The following is a 20,826-nucleotide window of genomic DNA, read 5'->3' as shown; positions in this document are numbered from 1 at the left end:
TCCCTCGATGTGCCCGAACAGGCGCCAGAGTGGGGGATTTTCACAGTTACTTCATTGCAGTGTTAATGTAAGCCTACCTGTGACACTAATGAATAAATGACATGGCTGTCGACGGCATCCCCTCCTCTTGTGTCCACTGCCTGGCCATTTTCCTCTCCTTCAGGGGCTTTACTTACCTTTACAATTTCGGGGAGATCCCCAAGACAGCTTCAAGTCTCGGTGAACTTGTTATGAAAGGTGATGGCACATCGGCACTTGCTGAATATCCGGTAAAGGGGGAAGTCTCGGTGAATGAATGACATGTTGATGTATCAACGGAGCTGGTAGATCTGAGTATCAGTCAGGTGTCTACTAAGTGTGAATGATCTAAGCACATGATAGTGAACTTTGTAATTTTTAGTATCTCAACCAACTGCTCTTTCCTATTTTTAACTTAGGTATTCTGTAAGTGATATTAATCTTTTAACCTGTGATGTTAAAAAACAGGATGGTACAGTGGTTAGCACTGCTGCGTCACAGCACCAGGGCCCTGGGTTCAATTCGAGCTTTGGGTTACTGTCCGTGTGGAGTTTACAAATTCTCTGCGTGGATTTCCTCTGGGTGCTGCAGTTTCCTCCTACACTCCAAAGATTAGGTGGATTGGCCATGCTAAATTGCCCCTTAGTTTGGGGGGGGGTTAGTGATCATAGATCATAGAATCCCTACAGTACAGAAAGAGGCCCTTCGGCCCATCGAGTCTGCACTGACTACAGTCCCACCCAGGCCCTACCCCCATATCCCTACACATTTACCCGCTAATCCCTCTAACCTACGCATCTCAGGACACTAAGGGGCAATGTTAGCACGGCCGATTAACCCTAACCCGCACATCTTTGGACTGTGGGAGGAAACCCACGCAGACACAGGGAGAATGTGCAAACTCCACACAGACAGCGACCCAAGCCGGGAATCGAACCCAGCTCCCTGGAGCTCTGAAGAAGCAGCACTAACCACTGAGTTACCGTGCCACCCCGCACATTACACATACCGTGCAGCACATTTAGTGGGGTAAATGTTACGGGAGTAGGACCTGGATAAGATACTCTGTCGGAGGGTTGGTGCAGACTTGATGAGGCAAATGGCCTCCACCTACACTGCGGGGATTCTGTGAAGTTAAATTATCAAGTCACTGAATATTTTTAAGAAGGATTGAGATAGATTTCTCAACTCTAAATGGGGAGACCCCGGGAGTATGGTGTGAGAGAGGATAGCTATGAACATATTGAATGATGAAGCAGGTTGGAAGGGCCAAATGGCCCACTCCTGCTCCTAATTTCAATATGGCAAGTTATGCAAACTGAATTCTGAAAAGCTCTTGGTTCTGACACAAAAATACCAATGAAAGGATTCGCATTTCAGTGGAAAAATTTGGCCCCACATGTGCCTTGACTAGAACCACTGAACAGAATTTTATTTCTGAGTGGGTGTGTGTGATTACAGTTGATAATTTAATTGACCCTGTTGACTTGTCGCATTATATGGGCAGAATGTGTGAACACATAAAAATCCTTTTAAATTACAGAACCTCAGATTAATAAACCTGACCCAGATTCTGTTAACTCCTGTAATTGCAAATTTACAAATCCATTAGAATTGGCAAAAGTGCTATCATTATGGTGAGCCTGGCATGCAATGAAGATTGATTTGATATACGATGCATTTATTATAACAGAAAAGGGGAATGAATCTCAACTATCATGATGCATCAGCTGACAGTAACTGGGCCAGAACATGTCAGGCACAAAGTTTGGAACTGCGACTCGTATTAAACTTCAAAACCACATCATCAGGATGGCACAGTGGGTTAGCACTCACAGTGCCAGGGACACGGGTTCATTTTTTGATTTGCCACATCCATGGTTGTTTCCGCTGATTGAGATAATTAACCCATAGGCATACTGTATCGCAGATATGGGAGAGGCGTGCGATCTTGCCAAGAAGATTTTCAGAATCATAAAAATCTGAAAATTAGAATGTTCTGTCTTTTCACTGAGCCACCCTGCGCGGTTTTCCCGCACTCCCTCAGTTGTTGTGGCAGTTGGAAGTTTCACGTGGGTTGGGGGGGGTTGGTGCAGAGCCTAAGCTTGCCGGTGAAGCCGGCTGCAGGCTGTGCAGGGCGCCAGTACGCAGGTGCCCTGATCTCCCAACCACCCCTCTCCCTACCTGTATCATCGGCAGCAGTGTAACTCCACCAATACCGGTCACTGGCATCAGGGCAAAGGGGCCCTCACCCCTTCCCTTGCTTCCTCTTTGCTTCATAGACCCACCGTCACTCAGGCCTGACTGCCTTGGCACTGCCTCTTGGGGTACCTGGTGGGCGCCAATTCTGGGAATGGGCTGGGAAGATGGCTCTTGGCGTGAGACCAGTTCATGCCCGCCTTTATCTTCCCGGCCTGCTGCACCGATCGACTGGCGCAGCCGGCCAGAAAGATCACGCCCGCGATGTTCAGGTGGATGCAGAAGATTCCTGGGATCTAATTTGAAGAAGGCTGAGAGCATCCTCCAGTGTTGTGACCAGTATTTATTATGTCTCAACTAACACCGTCAAATCGGATTAACTCCTTGTCAAATACAACCAGGAAATGCTGGAAATATTCAGCAAGTCTGGCAGCATCTGTGGAGAGAGAAACAGAGTTAATTTCTTGAGTTGAATGTGATTTCTTCAGAAGAGAAGTTTTTGAATTGAAATTGTTTCTCTACAGTTGCTGCCCTACCTGCTGAGTAACTCCAGCGCACTTTGTTTCACTGCCCTGTTAGTTTTAACTCCTTTTGTGTCCATTGTCTACAATTAGCTGAAGTATCTGCCCATGTAACAGTGACAATAGTCTAAAAATAAATCATTGACTGGTTTAGAGTGTCCTGAAGACATGAAAGCTGCTATATAAATGCAACTTGTTTCCCTCTCTCGCGCCCCCTGTCTTTGCCCCCCTCTCTCGCGCCCCCTGTCTTTGCCCCCCTCTCTCGCGCCCCCTGTCTTTGCCCCCTCTCTCGCGCCCCCTGCCTTTGCCCCCTCTCTCTGCCCCCGCCTTTGCCCCCCTCTCGCGCCCCCTGCCTTTGCCCCCCTCTCTCGTGCCCCCTGCCTTTGCCCCCCTCTCTCGCGCCCCCTGCCTTTGCCCCCCTCTCTCGCGCCCCCTGCCTTTGCCCCCCTCTCTCGCGCCCCTTGCCTTTGTCCCCTCTCTCGCGCCCCCTGCCTTTGCCCCCCTCTCTCGCGCCCCCCTCTCTCGTGCCCCCTGCCTTTGCCCCCTCTCTCGTGCCCCCCTCTCTCGCGCCCCCTGCCTTTGTCCCCTCTCTCGCGCCCCCTGCCTTTGCCCCCCTCTCTCGTGCCCCCTACCTTTGCCCCCCTCTCTCGCGCCTCCTGCCTTTGCCCCCCTCTCTCGCGCCCCCTGCCTTTGCCCCCCTCTCTTGCGCCCCCGCCTTTGCCCTCGTCTCTCGCGCCCCCTGCCTTTGCCCCCCTCTCTCGCGCCCCCTGCCTTTGCCCCCCTCTCTTGCGCCCCCGCCTTTGCCCTCGTCTCTCGTGCCCCCTGCCTTTGCCCCCCTCTCTCGTGCCCCCTGCCTTTGCCCCCCTCTCTCACGCCCCCTGCCTTTGCCCCCCTCTCTCGCGCCCCCTGCCTTTGCCCCCCTCTCTTGCGCCCCCTGCCTTTGCCCCCCTCTCTCGCGCCCCCTGCCTTTGCCCTCCTCTCTCGCGCCCGCTGCCTTTGCCCCCCTCTCTCGCGCCCCCTGCCTTTGCCCCCCTCTCTCGCGCCCCCTGCCTTTGCCCCCTCTCTCGCGCCCCCTGCCTTTGTCCCCCTCTCTCTCTGCATTCCTGCTTCCCCATCCTGTAGCCCTCATTCTCTCTGGAAGGAAAAAATGTGCTTTCAACATAGTGTAGACCTAAACTAAGCTAGAGGGGCTTCAGCTTGGTTCAGACCCAAAGAAAGGCAACTCCAGAATGTTACTGGAAACCATCTAACCGCAATGGCTGCATCATTCCTCAATCTATCTCACATCGAATTGTAAATGACACGTCTGAAAAAGGCTTAACTATTATTTGGACTCTAGCTTTCTTGCTTCTGATATTGGTGTTTGCGTGTACATTTTAGTACTTACTCTTTCTTTGATTCTAGAAAATTGTTTTTGATTGACTCTTTGTTAAAAAGTTGTAATGGACAGGAGCGGGTTAACTCAGGCCTTACTAATTTCTAAACAGGAAGGTGTTTCTGATTTTCTTCCCCTTCCACAAGTATTTCCCAATCCCACAGATTTTGGTGCGTTCCAATTTTCTATTGATAACTTTAGAGAAAACTTGAGATAGGATGAGCTCAAAGGGTTAGTTTATTTGCCCACACTCCGATGAGGGTGGAGTGTCACAGTGTTGCTCCCTGTGCACTTAGGAATAGAGAAAAGAAAGATTCTTGCCGTGCAGGGACCACAGAGAAAATAAATATTGATTCACGGCAATCCAGGGTCCAGTATCAAAGTCCAATGGGGGTACTTCTTGATGGAGATCAACTGGCTAAAAACGTATGCTGATTAATTTGCTCTTCTGGTGGTGTTGCTTTCACTCAAGGAGATAGGCATGCAGAGGGTGGCACAGTGGTTAGCACTGCGGTCCCACAGTGCGAGGTTCAATTCTGGCCTCAGGTCACTATCTGTGCGGAGTTTGCATATTTTCCCCCATGCCTGTGTTGGTTTCCTCCAGGTGCTCCAATTTCCTCCCACGGTCCAAAGACGTGTGGGTTAGGTGCACTGGCCATGCTAAATTGACCCTGGGGTCAGGGGGATTAGCAGGGTTGCAGGAATAGGGCTTGGGTGGGATGTAGTCGATAGAGGCTCGATGGGCCAAATGGCCGCCTTCTGTACTGTAGGGATTCTATTCTGTGGTGATTCAGCCTTGTAGATGATAGTACAGAAGTCCCAGTGGGAAAAAAGTATAGATGGGGCATAGATGTTCAATCTGGGCAGCGTTCTTTCTCTATGGTGTGACAGTGGTAAAATGGCAGACTGAGATTTTGCAGTGAGTGAGGCAACATTACTGGTTACACAGGCTGGTGGTCACATGACTCCCACCTCTGCACATTGTCTTTGACACGGGATGTGGATCGCTCCTCCAGGTTGCTGAAATGGTTAAGTGTCTGCGCCATTACGAGTTGAAAGGAAGGTTATTGGTTCCTGTGTCCTCGCAGACACAGTTGGCCAGCCCTGGGTTATTAAAATGCAGATAACCTTTGCATAACTCTTTATGAATTTGATCTCTGCAGCCCACAGAGAGGTCGCTCGTGTTTTTTCTGGGGATAGCGCAGTGTGAGTTTCTCCGATAGTGCTACGATGTCCTTTTGTTCGAGGCTCACAGACTGAAATACCTTCAGCCGTTTTAAAAGGTCTCAGTTTTTAAAGTTTTAGAAATAGCCCTGAGGATTTCTATATCTATTATATATAAAGAAATACACACAAGGTGAGGGCTCAGTCCTTTCACAAAGTAAATACATTTGGACAGGAAACAGTATCTCCAGGATAAAGAAATTTTAAGAAGTTTTGTCAGACCGTAAGACCAGAAGTAGGCTATTAGGCCCCCCCCCGAGCCTGCTCCACCATTCCTTGGGATCGCAGCTGATCTGGCATTCCCCACGTCCGTTTTCCTGCCCTTTTCCCGTATCCCTTGATTCCCTTCCTGGTCAAAAATCTATCTATCTCAGCCTTGAATATACACAAGGACTCTGCTCCCCACAGCTCCCTGTGGCAAGGAGTTCCAAAGACTCTCAAACCCCCGACAAAAGAAATTACATAAGAACATAAGAACATAAGAAATAGGAGCAGGAGTAGGCCATCTAGCCCCTCGAGCCTGCCCCGCCATTCAATAAGATCATGGCTGATCTGTCGCGGCTCAGTTCCACATTCCCGCCCTCTCCCCATAACCCTTAATCCCCTGTCTTATCAAAAACCCATCAACCCGCGTCTTAAAAATATTTAGCGAGGCAGCCTCCACCACTTCAACGGGCAGAGAATTCCAGAGATTCACCACCCTTTGAGTGAAGAAGTTCCTCCTTAGCTCCGTTCTAAACCGCCCCCCCTCTATCTTGAGGCTGTGCCTCCTAGTCCTATTATCCTTTCTGAGCGGGAAGAGTCTCTCCACCTCTATCCTATCCATCCCATTCATCATCTTATACGTCTCAATGAGATCTCCCCTCATTCTTCTAAACTCTAACGAGTACAAGCCTAGTTTATTCAGCCTCTCCTCATAGCTCAACCCCTTCAACTCCGGCATCAGCCTAGTAAACCTCCTCTGCACTCCCTCCAAGGCCAAAATATCCTTGCTTAAGTACGGCGACCAAAACTGCACACAGTACTCCAGCTGCGGCCTCACCAATGCCCTATACAGCTGCAGCAAGACCTCCCTACTTTTATATTCAATCCCCCTCGCTATGAAGGCCAGCATCCCATTCGCCTTCCTGACCACCTGCTGCACCTGCAAGCTGGGTTTTTGCGACCATGCACAAGGACCCCGAGGTCCCTCTGCACCGTCGCCTGCTGCAGTTTTTCGCCACATAAGTGATAATCCTTCCCACCATTATTCCTACCAAAGTGGACCACCTCGCACTTGCCAACATTAAATTCCATTTGCCATTTCCTGGCCCATTCGCCCAGCCTATCTAGATCCTTCTGTAGACTCTCCACACCCTCTGCACAATTTGCCTTTCCTCCAATCTTGGTGTCATCAGCAAATTTCGACACCCTACACTTGGTTCCCTCCTCCAGATCATCTATATAAATGGTAAATAGCTGAGGCCCCAGCAGCGACCCCTGAGGCACTCCACTAGTCACCATCCGCCAATCCGAATAGCACCCATTGACCCCCACTCTCTGCCTCCTATTTGACAACCAATCCTCTATCCACGCTAACACCCTACCCCCAACTCCCTGTCCCCTGACCTTCTGCAATAACCTCCTGTGAGGTACCTTGTCAAACGCCTTCTGAAAATCCAGAAAGACCACATCCACCGGCTCTCCTCTATTCCTCCTCACCTCAGTGTTAAATTGGCGTCCCTTCCCTCTGGTTCTAGACTCTCCCACGAGGGGGAACTTCCTCTCAGCATTTACCCTGTCAAAGCCCCTCAAGAATCTGATATGTTTCAATGAGATCGTTGTCATTAGAACCCTTAGTGAGCAGAAGGAGGTCATTCAGCTCATTGAGTCTGCATCAACTCTCCCCTGCACTTTTAACCCCACACGTTTAGCATGGTCAATCCATCTAACCTATACATCGTTGGACTGTGGGAGGAAACCGGAGAATAGGGAGAACCACGACGTGGGGAGAATGTGCAAACTACACGCAGTTAGGTACCCAAGCCTGGAATTGAACCCGGGACCCTGGCGCTTTGAGGCAGCAGTGCTCACCACTGTGCCACCCAATTTGCACTTTCCATCCCCTCTCCTCACCTTTAGAAGGGGTGTAGGAATGGAGTTAACAGAGGACTCAGGAAAGCAAAAAGGAGACACGAGATTGTTTTGGCAGATAAGGCAAAGGAGAATCCAAAGAGCTTCTACAAAAGGGCAAAAGAGTAACAAGGGAGAGAGTAAGGCCTCTTAACGATCAACAAGGTCATCTATGTGCAGATCCACAAGAGATGGGTGAGATCCTAAATGAATATTTCTCATCAATATTTACTGTTGAGAAAAACATGGATGTTAGGGAACTTGGGGAAATAAATAGTGATGTCTTGAGGAATGTACATATTACAGGGGAGGAGGTGCTGAAAGTCTGAAAGTGCATCAAGATAGATAAATCCCTGGGACCTGATGAAGTGTATTTCAGGATATTGTAGGTTCTTGGGAGGAAATTGCAGGTCCCCTAGTCAAGATATTTGAATCACCGATAGTCATGGATGAGATGCCTGAAGATTGGAGAGTGGCAAATGTTGTGCCTTTGGTTATAAAGGGCTGCAAGGAAAAGCCTGGGAACTACAGGCCAGTGAGCCTCACATCTATGGTGGGTAAATTGTTGGAAGGTATTTTGAGAGACAGGATGAACTGGCTTTTAGAGAGGCAAGGACTGATTAAGGACAGTCAGCATGGTCTTGAGTGGAAAATCATGTCTCACAAATTTGATTGAGTTTTTTGAAGGGGTAACCAAGAAGGTAGATGAGGGCATTGCAATTGATGTTGTCTACATGGACTTTAGCAAGGCCTTTGACAAGGTACCACATGGTAGGTTGTTGCATAAGGTTAAATGTTCTTATGTTCTTATTAAATCTCTCAGGATCCAGGGTGAGGTATCTAAATAGATACAAAATTGACTTCTTGACAGAAGCTAGAGGGTGGTTGTAGAGAGTTGTTTTTCAAACTGGAGGCCTGTGACCAGTGGTGTGCCTCAGGGGTCAGTGCTGGGATCGCTGTTATTTATCATTTATATTAATGATTTGGAGGAGGGTATAGGGGGCATGGTTAGTAAATTTGAGAATGACACTAAGATTGGTGACATAGTGGACATTGGAGAAAGTTATCTCCAATTGCAACGAGACCTTGATCAATTGGGCCAGTGGGCTGATGAATGGTGGATGGAGTTTAATGTAGACAAATGTGAGATGATACATTTTGGTAGATTGAACCAGGGCAGGACTTACTCAGTTAATGGGCGTTGGGGAGAGTTACAGAGCAAGGAGATCTTGGGGTACGTGTACATAGCTCCTTTTAAGTGGAGTCACAGGTGGACAGAGTGGTGAAGAAGGCATTCGGCATGCTTGGTTTCATCGGTCAGAACATTGAATACAGGAGTACTCCTGAGAACGATGAAACCAAGCATGCCGAGTGCCTTCTTCACCACTCTGTCCACCTGTGACTCCACTTTCAAGAGCTATGAACATGTACCGCTAGATCTCTCTGTTCTGTAACTCTCCCCAGTGCCCTACGGTTATCTGAGTAAGTCCTGCCCTGGTTCAATCTACCAAAATGTATCAGCTCGTATTTGTCTAAATTAAACTCCATCTGCCATTCGTCAGCCCAGTGGCCTAATTGATCAAGGTCTCGTTGCAATTGGAATACTGTGTGCAATTCTGGTCACCTTTGTTATAGAAAGGCTATTATTAAACTAGAAAGAGTGCAGAAAAGATTTACTAGGATGTTACTGGGACTTGATGGATTGAGTTATTAGGAGAGGCTGGCTAGCCTGTGACTTTTTTCTCTGGAGTGTAGGAGGCTGAAGGGTGAGCTTATAGAGGTCTGTAAAATAATAAGGGGCCTAGATCAGCTAGAAAGTCAATATCTTTTCCCAAAGATAGGGGAGTCTAAAACGAGAGGGCATAAGTTTAAGGTGAGAGGACAGAGATACAAAAGTGTTCAAAGGGGCAATTATCTCACACAGAGGGTGGTGAGCGTCTGGAACAAGCTGCCAGAGGTAGTAGTAGAGATGGGTACAATTTTGTCTTTTAAAAAGCATTTAGATAGTTACGTGGGCCAAATGTGGGCAATTGGGATTACCTTGGGAGCTTTTTAAAAAAGAGTGGTGCGGACAAGTTGGGCCAAAGGGCTTGTTTCCATGCTGTAAACCTCTATGACTCTAAGAAAAGTTTGTTTATTAATGTCACAAGTAGGCTTACTCTAGCAGTACAATGAAGTCACTGTGAAAATCCCCTGATCACCACACTCCAGTGAATGTTGTGTACACTGAGGGAGAATTTAGCGTGGCCAATGCACCTAACCAGCAGCTCTTTTGGAGGGAGGCAGCTGGAGCTTTCGGAGGGAACTCACACAGAACGTGCAAACTTTGCACAGACGGTGACCCAAGCTGGGAATTGAAGCCTAGGTTCTTGGCGCTGTGAGGCAACAGTGCTAACTACTGTGCCACCGCCCTGCCCCATTCTTTGCAATCATCTCCCATTTTTGTAAATTCTAAATGAGTAAAGTCCCAACCAGTTTAACTTTTCCTCATAAAACAATCCCTCCGTACTGGGGACCATCCTAATGAACCAAGAGAGGGATCTGAATGAGAGGAAAGCCAATTTACCCACTCGTTAACTGAATGGAACGCCAGCGTCACTGAAACAGATTATCTGGCAGTTATTGCATTGTTGTTTTGTGGGATTTGGTGATGTGCAAATTAATTGCTGTGTTTCCTGCCTTACACAATGACCACACTTCGTAAGAGACTAATGGTCTGTAAAATAGTTTGGGGACATCCTGGAAGGTTGTGAAAGATAGTGTAGAGGTTGCTCTGTATGAAAAATTCTTTCCGTTCTATTTATTGCGTATCTTTTTTTTGAAGCTAATGAACTCCAGATCAGGTGACAGGAAGCAAAAAATAATTTCCTTGCTCCAAGCAGAAACCTTCTCCACTATTCCCGATTTTATTTATGTAGAAGCTGGTGAGTGATTTGCAAAGATCATAGAATCATAGAGTCCTACAGCGCAGAAGGAGACCATTTGGCCCCTCGAGTCTGCACCAACCACAGTTCCATTCAGGCCCTATCCACTTAACCCTATGCATTTATCCTATTGACTCCCTCTGACACTTGGGGAATTTAGTACAGCCAATCCACTTGCTCTGCACATCTTTGGACTGTGGGAGGAAACACGCAGCATCACAGGGAGAATGTGGAAAATCCACACAGACAGTGACCCAAGCCGGGAATCGAACCCAAGTCCCTGGCGCTGTGAGGCAGCAGTGCGGTGCCACAGTGCCACCCAGATCAGTTAAATCCTGAGGCATCAAAGCAAAATACTGTGGATGCTGGGAATTTGAAGTTAAAGCAGAATGTGCTGGAAAGACTCAGCAGGTCTGGCAGGATCTGTGGAGAGAGAAACATAGTTCATGGTCGGAACTCTACCACCTCACCCGCCACGGAATCGGAGCGGGGAAGGATCCGACAATGGAAAGCTCTGTTGACCTCGGGCGGGAATTTCTGGTCTCGCCCGAGCGAGGCTGTAAAATCCCACCCGTTGTTTTGAATTCAGATCGACTTGTTGGAACGGCGAGGTTGGGATGTGATGGGCATTGGGGGTGGGGGCAGATGGAACGAAAAGGGGAGGTCAGGGATTAGACGAAGGTCAGAGGAAGTTAAAAATGTCATGACCAAAGGCCATAGAGATTTGGAATCGTTCATGATGGGCGGGATTCTCCGACCTTGTCCATTCCTGCCGCGTTGCCGGCGAGAATGGAGAATTTGGCACTCGGCCAAAACTCCGTTCACCGCAGCAGGATCTCAGGCGAGGGCGGAGGTTTCTAGTGGGCATCATCCAGCCTCCTCGCCCTCAAATCAATTCCTAACTCTTTTTTGAGCTCTACCTGCCCCTCTTTTCTGCCCCCTCCTCACCTTTTCCAACAGCATAAAACCCGTCTGTCCACCGTTTTATCACAGAAGAGTCATTTTAGACTCAAAACTCTGTTTATTGCTTCACGGATGTTAGCAGATCTGCCGTGTTTTTCCAGCTGTTTTATTTTGCTGCCTAATTGAATGGCAACTCAGATGCGCAAACTGATATTTTTTTCCATGAAGTTGATTGCCGATTTGTTTGTTTATCTGTTGGAAACAAGAGCATTTAGTGTCTGCTCAGTGGGAGGCCTGGCCCGTGGGAAAGGATTAATGCAGTTGTTGATGGGATTGATAAAATAGAACCCAATCTGTTCAGCAGTTGGCAGCACTGGTGTAATTAAAATTTGCGGCAATTGCAAGTGGTTGGCACTTTGACAGTTGCCACTGCTGCACAGCATGCTGGGCCTTGTCTGTCAAGACCCAGCCCTCTAATTGGCTGCAGTTCCCAAAATGCAGGACAGTGCTAGCTTCCCGTGTGAGTTCCACGGAGAGCCCAATAAGTGGGAATAGGGGCAGGGAGCTCAAAATCTTCTCCGGTTCAATTTATATCTGAAGCGTTGTAGGGGCAGACCGAGCCCTGGCCCCTTATGGTGAACACAGTAAGAAGTCTCACAACACCAGATTAAAGTCCAACAGGGTTTATTTGGGAGTAAAACCCACAAGCTTTCAGAACGCTGTTCATAAAGACATAAGAAATAGGAGCAGGAGTTGGCCATCTAGCTCCTTGAGCCTGCCCCGCCATTCAATAAGATCATGGCTGATCTGAAGTGGATCAGTTCCATTTACCCGCCTGCTCCCCATAACCCTTTATTCCCTTATTGATCAGAAATCTATCTACCCATGACTTAAACATATTCAACGAGGTAGCCTCCACCACTTCAATGGGCAGAGAATTCCAGGGATTCACTACCCTCTGAGAGAAGAAGTTCCTCCTCAATTCTGTTCTAAACTGCCCCTCCCCCCTTATTTTGAGGCTGTGCCCTCTAGTTCTGGTTTCCTTTCTAAGTGGAAAGAATCTCTCTACCTCTATCCTATCTAGCCCCTTCATTATCTTATATGTCTCTATAACATCACCCCTCAGCCTTCTAAACTCCAACGAGTACAGGCCCAATGTACTTAATCTCTCCTTATAAGCTAACCCCGTCATCTCTGGTATCAACCTTGTGAACCTTCTATGTACTCCCTCCAAGGCCAATATATCCTTTCGCAAATAAGGGGACCAAAATTATACACAGTACTCTAGTTGCGGCCTCACCAGTACCTTGTACAGTTGCAGCAAGAGCTCCCTGCTTTTATACTCCATCCCCCTCGCGATAAATTCCATTCACCTTCTTGATCACCTGCTACACCTGCAGACAGTTTTTGCGTTTCAGGTGAGTGGAGACTCATCTGACGAAGGAATAGCGTTCCGAAAGCTTGTGGCGTTTACTACCAAATAAACCTGTTGGACTTTAACCTGGTGTTGTGAGACTTCTTACTGTGTTTACCCCAGTCCAATGCTGGCATCTCCACATCATAACCCTTATGGTGAGCCCCAGAAACCCAGCAGAGTAAAACGGGGAGGGTGAGGTGGGATTGCATTGAACCTGAGGAATGGGCATTCCCCAGGGAATAAAGGTCAGGAAAATCAGTCCTGCCAACTCTTCTGCCATTTGTTGCCAAGTTTGCTCTTGACCATTACCTTGTTATGAATGTAATGTGCATTCAGATAGCGCCTTTAGTCTCAATGTTTATTTGTTAGTGTCACAAGCAGGCTTACATTAACACTGCAGTGAAGTTACTGTGAAAATCCCCTTGTCGCCATGTGCCTGTTGGAGGGCACTGAGGGAGAATTTAGCATGGCCGATGCACCTAACTTTCGGACTGTGGGAGGAAACTGGAGCGCCCGGAGGAAACCCACACAGACCCGGGGGAGAATGTGCAGACTCTGCATGGACAGTGACCCAAGCCGGGGATTGAACCCGGCGCTGTGGCAAACTGGAGGAAGAAAAATTGGCTCCGGGAAGTGGAGACATCCGTCTTAGGCATTCCTGCAGCTCAACAAACTGGCTGCAGCCCTTAATCAGAAAAAATAGTTTCCAGGTCAGAGGGCCTTGTGTGTGACTGTGGAAAGATGGTTACGATTCCATCAGTTCCTGACCCAAGGTTGAAGAGACGCTCACCAAAAACCAATGCGACTTTCCTGTGGGTCCGTGTAGAGGTTTATAGGTTGAGGAACAGGTCGACACTGACATGAAGTGTGTCAAAGGTGTGCTCTTAGGCTGATTGGTGTAACAAATTGTCCCTAAATTAGTCTCCCCTCAATCTGGTTTCCAATGTGGAGTGCCATAAGTGCAGACAAAGGTCATGGGTGGAAGAGGGGACTCACAATGTTGAAATGGTGGCGCGGGCTTGTTGGGCCGAAGGGCCTGAAAGTTAGGTGCATCGGCCATGCTAAATTCTCCCTCAGTGTACCTGAACAGGCACATGATGACTAGGGGATTTTCACAGTAACTTCACTGCAGTGTTAATGTAAGCCTACTTGTGACACTAATAAATAAACATTGAGACTAAAGGCGCTATCTGAATGCACATGACATTCATAAAAGGTAATGGTCAAGAGCAAACTTGGCTGTGTTGTTCTTTGTTCTTTGTTTGAACGCCAAACCCACGGAAGGCATGTTTCGTGTGAAGTTTCAAGTCACTGCCTGAATCAATGAGCCTGGGTATGCTTTACACCACTCAGTTAGTGAGTTGGGCAAGAGCTTGTGTATTGATAGTGTCGTGCGGTGACTTGCTTACTGAGCACACGGGTGACCACATTGGTTACTTTCCTGGAACTGAGCCCTGTGGGTTGTAGGTGATGCCAAATAGTCTTGACCAGACTGGAACAGAGAATGCATCATTTCAAAGCTTTTGTGTAGGGCTGGAAGAGATTAAATTGCATGTGATTTTTTTTCCTGGTGTTATTCATTTACTCATGCTGCGATGGAATGTCTTATTTTGTTTGTTCCCATGCATTCTAAGTTACCCTTGCTGGAGTCTTTAGCACAATGGGCCCAGGGCCCCAGGATTGAGTGATGTTCTTTATATTAATCTTTTCACTGGGCTAACAAAGAACGATCTATAAAATTGTTGAACTCACGGGCGGCACAGTTGTCAGCATTGCTGCCTCACAACGCCAAGGACCTGGGTTCACATCCAGCCTTGGGTCACTGTCTGTGTGGAGTTTGCACATTCTCCTCGTGTCTGCATGGGTTTCCTCCAGGTGTTCCAGTTTCCTCCCACAGGCCAAAGATGTGCGGGTTAGGTTGATTGGCCATGCTAAAAATTGCCTCTTAGTGTCCTGACATGCGTAGGCTAGGGGGATTAGTGGGTAAATATGTAGGGATATGGGGTAGGGCCTGAGTGGGATTGTGGTTGGTGCAGACTCGATGGGCCGAAGGGCCTCTTTCTGCATTGTAGGGTTTCTGTATTTCTATAAATTGTCCCTTAGTATTTCAAGATGTGTAGGTTAGGAGGATAATTGTGGTAAATGCCTGGGTTTGCGGGGATAAGGCCTAGATAAGATGCTCTGTTGGAGAATCAGTGCAGACTTGATGGGCCGAATGGCCTTTCTCTCTTGGTTTGCATTATCTCCCCTTAGATTTACTATGTTTGCAGCCGAGTCTGCCATTTGTGTGGCAAGTAGGATTGCAGTGTTAATGTAAGCCCACTTGTTACATTAATAAATCAACTTAAACTTAAACACCTCCTCTAGACACACCTTTTCTTTCCTGCACCATTAACCTTTGATATTGGTGACCCCGACAACTATCATCGATTGTTGTAGAAACCCGCCTAGTTCACTAATACCCTTTTCAGGCAAGGAAATCTGCTGTCCATTCTTAATCTGACCCTTAACTGGCCTGTTAAATGGTGTAGCAATGGATGGCACAGTGGCACAGTGGTTCGCATCACAGCCTCACGGTGCCAGGAACCTGGATTCGATTCTTGGCTTTGGTCACTGTCAACAGAGAGCAAACAAAGAACAACACAGCATGGGAAACAGGCCCTTCGGCCCAACGAGCCTGCGCCACCATTTTAACATTGAGTCCCCTCTCCGTCCATGACCCTTGTCTATGCTTATGGCTGTGTGGAGTTTGCACGCTCTCTCCGTGTCTGTGTGAATTTCCTCCGGGTGCTCCAGTTTCCTCCCACAGTCTGAAAGATGTGCTGATTGGGTGCATTGACCGGAACAGTTGTCGGAGTGTGGCGACTAGGGGAATTTCACAGTAACTTCATGGCAGTGTTAATGTAAGCCTTACTTGTGACCAATAAATAAAATTAATTAGGGATGGACAACAAATACTGGCCTGGTCAGTGATGCTCACGTCCCATGGAACAGTTGCTGTTGAGTACTGACACGATCAGTCAGAATCTCACTGAAAGATAGAACAGTCTTGATGGGCTGAATGGCCTACTTCTGCTCCCATGTTTGATGGTTTTATGGGAATATTAAGTTTTAGGCTTTGTTGGACTGTGAGCCACTGATAGTTGAAGCAAACTGGGCTGATGGCTGAGCAGAAGTTGGTGAGAGTTAGGAGACAGACTGAGCTGAGAGTTAACTGAGGTACATGGAGATGAAAGAGAGGAGACCACCCAGAAATTCTCTTTGAGCCTTGACTAGAATAACGGTGAACCATTGAGATAGCGATTAGATAATGTGGTTCCAGTAGTGTTCCCATGAATGATACCTAATGCAAAATCTAAAGTACAGCACTCCTGAATGCATATCTCAGCAGTCTTGATGTTATCAAAAAACATGAGTTCGTAAATAAAATTACGCTAATTTGCACTATCTGTAAATTCATGTACCAATCAAATGTTTGATAAGAATGTGTGAACAAATCAGCCGGAGCAAATGACAGCGATCAGGGTTAAGTAAGCGAAAGAAAACTGACTTGAGATTTTTTAAGCAGTTAGAAGACAAATTGCTGAGATAACTTTTTCATGTTGTTATCAGCCACAATTTCCTTCCTTTAGGCCTCAGGAAAGGAGCTGGTATGGGAGGGGGGTGGTTCTGGTGTCATACAGATCTATCTATCTGTGTGTCTGTCTGTTTTTAACATTTATTTATTACTGTCACGAGTAGGCTTACATTAACACCGTAATGAAGTTACTGTGAAAATCCCCTGACTTGCCACGCTCCGGCACCTGTTCGGGTACACTGAGGGAGAATTTAGCATGGCCAATGCACCTAAGCAGCACGTCCTACAGACTGTTGGAGGAAACCCGAGCACCCGCCTTCCCAAAATGAGGTGACTCCGGGTTAGAGAGCTGGCACTGACAACGCCCATCCCCACAACAAAATTCTGCTCATTGGCCCAAAAGAGATGTTGCATGTATTAAGCTTTGTGATTGGTCTCTGAAAAGCTTGCTGGCATGAGTTCCTTCGAAGTAAACGATCTTAACACCTGCAGATGTCCTAAGAATCTTTGCCAAATGAGCTGGTCTCCTCTCGGTGAATACTAGGTGATTTTTTTTTTCTTATTCACTACTCCAGGTAAACGTCATGTCCTTGTACCAGTTGGCAGCTCGGTACCTGGAAAAATCCTGCCTTGGATTTCCCCCAAATTTTGATAGCGATTTGCAATTCGCAAACTGTAAGCTGCTTCAGAAAATTCACCGGCTGGAATCTAATAATATTCCCCACACCAATCGCAAAGCATTAAATTATCCGTTTAACTGGTTTGATTTGATTTATTGTTGTCACATGTATCAGTATACAGTGAAAAGAACAGTTTCTTGTGCGCTATATGGGTAAAACATACTGTTCATAGAGAAGGAGAGGAGAGAGCGCAGAATGTAGTGTTACAGTCATAGCTAAAGTGTAGAGAAAGGTCAACGTAATATAAGGTAAGTTCATTCAAAGGTCTGATGGCAGCTGGGAAGAAGCTGTTTTTGAGTCGGTTGGTATGTGATCTCAGACTTTTGTATCTTTTTCCAGACGGAAGAAGGTGGAAGAGAGCATGTTCGGGGTGCGTGGGGTCCTTGATTATGCTGGCAGCTTTTCTGAGGCAGCGGGGAGCGTAGACAGTGTCAGTGCATGGGAGGCTGGTTTGAGTGATTCATTCATGACCTTTTGTAGTTTCTTGCAGTTTTGGGCAGAGCAGGAGCCATACCAAGCTGTGATACAACCAGAAAGAATGCTTTCTATGGTACATCTGCAGAAGTTGGTGAGAGTTGTGGTGGACATGTCAAATTTCTTTAGTACTAAACCTTAGAGCACCCTTTCTCAATGACTAACTAGACCGACTTAATTTTGGAAGTCTGCAAGGTGTAGCTCCAATAACACTCAAGAAATTTGATGCCATCCAGGACAAAGCAACCCGCATGATTGGCACCACATCTACAAACATCCACTCCCTCCACCACTGATGATCAGTAGCAGCAGTGTGTACTAGCTACAAGATGCACTGCAGCACCTCACCAAAGATCCTTAGACAGCACCTTCCAAACCCACGACCACTTCCATCTGGATGGACAAGGGCAGCAGATACAGGGGAACACCACCACCTGCAAGTTCCCCTTCAAGCCACTCACTGTCCTGACTTGGAAATATATCGCTGTCCTTTTGCAGTCACGGAGTTAAAATCCTGGAATTCTCTCCCTAACAGCATTGTGGGTCAACCCACAGCATGTGGACTGCAACGATTTAAGAAGGCAGCTCACCACCATCTTCTCAAGGGCAACTAGGGATGAGCAATAAATGCTGGCCAGCCAGCGATGCCCATGTCCCACGAATGAATAAAAAAAAGTTGTGCTTCTCCACAGGTGTGGTTAATATTCTGGAATTTTCTCTGAGACATGACGGCTATCGATTGATATTTAACTGCCCAGTACCCCCTAGCCAGGATCATTCACGTCCCCACTGCCTTGGACCAGGCAGCATTGCTGGATCCTGAATCCTCTTGGGCACATTCCTTATTGGATACGGCGCTGGTGAGACTGCTGTTGTCTCCGGAGTGGGACTTGAACCTTGTACCTCAGAGACTTGAGCACAAAAATTGAGGCTGACATCTCAGTGCGGTACTGAGGGAGTGCTGTGCTGCCAGAGATGCCATCATTTGGCAGTCCCATCTGCCTCCCCTGTTTTTATTTCAGACTTCTGGCATCTGTGGTATTTTTGTTTTAACTTTATCGTTTTTAAAGACAGCTGGTGAAGCTCTCTCTTGCTCAGTGATTAATTCCATGAGGAGCCCCAGGCATTGTTCTCTTGAAGTGATTCTTTGGAATAAATATGACTTGCGAGATACTTGGCAGTGACTTTCCCTGACATTTGATTCCTAAGTGAATCGCAGCATTTGGCGCGATCACCAGTTAAAATTTGTGGATATGTACAGACTGGTTTGCGAGTATTTCTGCCTCACCCAAAATAATATATGATTTTAAATAAATCAACTGTATTCTTGAAGCATTTGAAACCCTTTTCTGATTTTGATAAAAGTGTACGAATTCTAATGGAGGTTCTCACATCTCGCTCTCTCCTCGGAGGGCAGTGTGGGATGGTAGAAGGATTAACTGACAAGTCACAACATGAAGGTTGCTTTTGTAACCTCTTTCATATAAGTCAAGCAATCGTGCGTGCCTTGTTGGAGTTCAATCTAAAATTCAGAGCCTGTACTCCAACCTCTCTCCATCAGGATTGTCTTACATAAGAGTCCAAAGCACAGAAATATGCCTTTCGGCCCAACTGGCTAGTGTTCCACATCAGCATGCTCCTAACCCTCTTCGTTTAATCTTATTATATTCCTCTACACCTTCCTTTTTCTTCTTATGTTTAATAACTTCCCCTCAAATGCATCTATGCTATTCACCTCAGCCACTCCTTGCGTTAATATGTTCAACATGCTGGGCACTCACTGGCAATAATTCTTACGGAATATTTTGTTGGGTTTCTGTTTTGCGCCTGTTTTGCACTTATGATCTCGAGCTTTGGTCTTATCCCACAAGTGGCACAGTGGTTAGCACTGCTGCCTCACAGTACCAGGGACCTGAGTTCAACTCCGGCCTCAGGTCACTGTCTGTGTGGAGTTTGCATGTTCTCCCTGTATCTGCGTGGGTTTCCTCTGGGTGCTCCAGTTTCCTTCCACAGTCCAAAGATGTGTAGGTTAGGTTGATTGGCCATGCTAAATTGCCCTTTCGTGTCAGGGGGACTAGCAGCGTAAAGATACGGAGATTGGGCTTGGATGGCATTGTTATCGGTGTAGGCTGAATGGGCAGAACGGCCTCCTTCTGCACTGTGGGGATTCTCTGACTGCATCTGAAGCGGACACAGTTTCTCCATGTCTAACTCCTGTACCCATTTCGTGATCTCAAAGACATCTGGCAGGTCTGTTTTCTTTAGTTTCCTACATAAATGAGCCTGAGGGTGTTCAGGCCTTCCTGATGTTAGAACCTGTCAGTTCTCATTATTGTGCGTGCAAATCTTTTTAGCACTTTCTCCCTTATCTCCTTCCTGCAATGCAGAAACAGATGGTGGGCTTGTATTGGTTACACTGGTGAATTTGTGTCCTAGCAGCCAAGATGCTTTCTTTGTTTCTACAACAAAGGCACGGTCACTGAGATGTCTCTTTATTTTTTGATACCTAGAATGAGTGCTCGGATAGGAGGCAAATAGGAAGCCTACTTGTTCTGACTTGCAGGGGTGATTTTGATCTTCTGGGCAGTAATCTGGTGGAGCGCATTGTCATCCCTTTATAAACCCCTATTTACTATCATTCTTTGAATTTGTGGCTTTTTCCTTTTTTAAAGATTGCATCGACAGAACAAATATGTTTTTGCTCTGAGAATTTCTGCTTGGCTCATTGGCTCAGCGTTTGTAATACAATGCATCCAATTCCTGGGAGTGTCATTGCATCCCTACAGTGCAGGAACAGGCCATTCAGCCCATTGAATCTGCACCAACTGTCCAAAAGAACATCAAACCCAGGGCCTTCTGCTCTAACCCCGTTCAGTTACCACCTAATCTACACATTTTGGACACCAAGAGGCAATTTAGTGTAGCTAATCCGCCTAACCATTTGCCCTTGACCAGATTTCCAATAGATATGGGTGGTACGGTGGCACAGTGGTTAGCACTGCTGTCTCACAGCGCCAGGAACCTGGGTTCAATTCCAGCCTCGGGTCACTGTCTGTGTGGAGTTTGCACATTCACCCCGTGTCTGCGTGGCTTTCCTCCGGGTGCTCCAGTTTCCTCCCATTGTCCAAAGAAGTGCGTGTTAGGTAGGATTGGCCATGTTAAATTGACCTTAGTGTCAGGGGGATTAGCAAGGTAAATATGCACGCTCATGATAATTGGGCCGGGGTAGGATTGTGATCAGTACAGATTTGATGAGCCGAATGGCCACCTTCTGTACTGTAGGAATTCTATGAATTAACCGACGATGAAGTTTTCCAGTATTTCTAATGGCTTTTCTGTTCTTGTTTATTCTGTTCAAGCTTTTTGTTATTTGGTTGTAATATTTTGTCACTGTGGTTAGAT

The 20,826-nt window shown here is 47.1% G+C and overlaps 1 protein-coding gene across 1 annotated transcript in view; it reads left to right on the top strand.

Annotated features, from left to right (window-relative positions):
• The window catches only part of LOC145359474 (multiple C2 and transmembrane domain-containing protein 2-like), a 473,933-nt gene that overhangs the window by 64,579 nt on the left and 388,528 nt on the right, over nucleotides 1-20,826 (top strand). The window lies entirely within an intron of this gene.

This window comes from Carcharhinus amblyrhynchos, chromosome 28, assembly GCF_965287045.1.
Source record: "Carcharhinus amblyrhynchos chromosome 28, sCarAmb.v2.hapA, whole genome shotgun sequence".
In the NCBI taxonomy this organism is placed as follows: domain Eukaryota; kingdom Metazoa; phylum Chordata; class Chondrichthyes; order Carcharhiniformes; family Carcharhinidae; genus Carcharhinus; species Carcharhinus amblyrhynchos.
The sequence above is the reverse complement of the archived record's forward strand: the minus strand, read 5'-3'. Positions and strand labels throughout refer to the sequence as shown.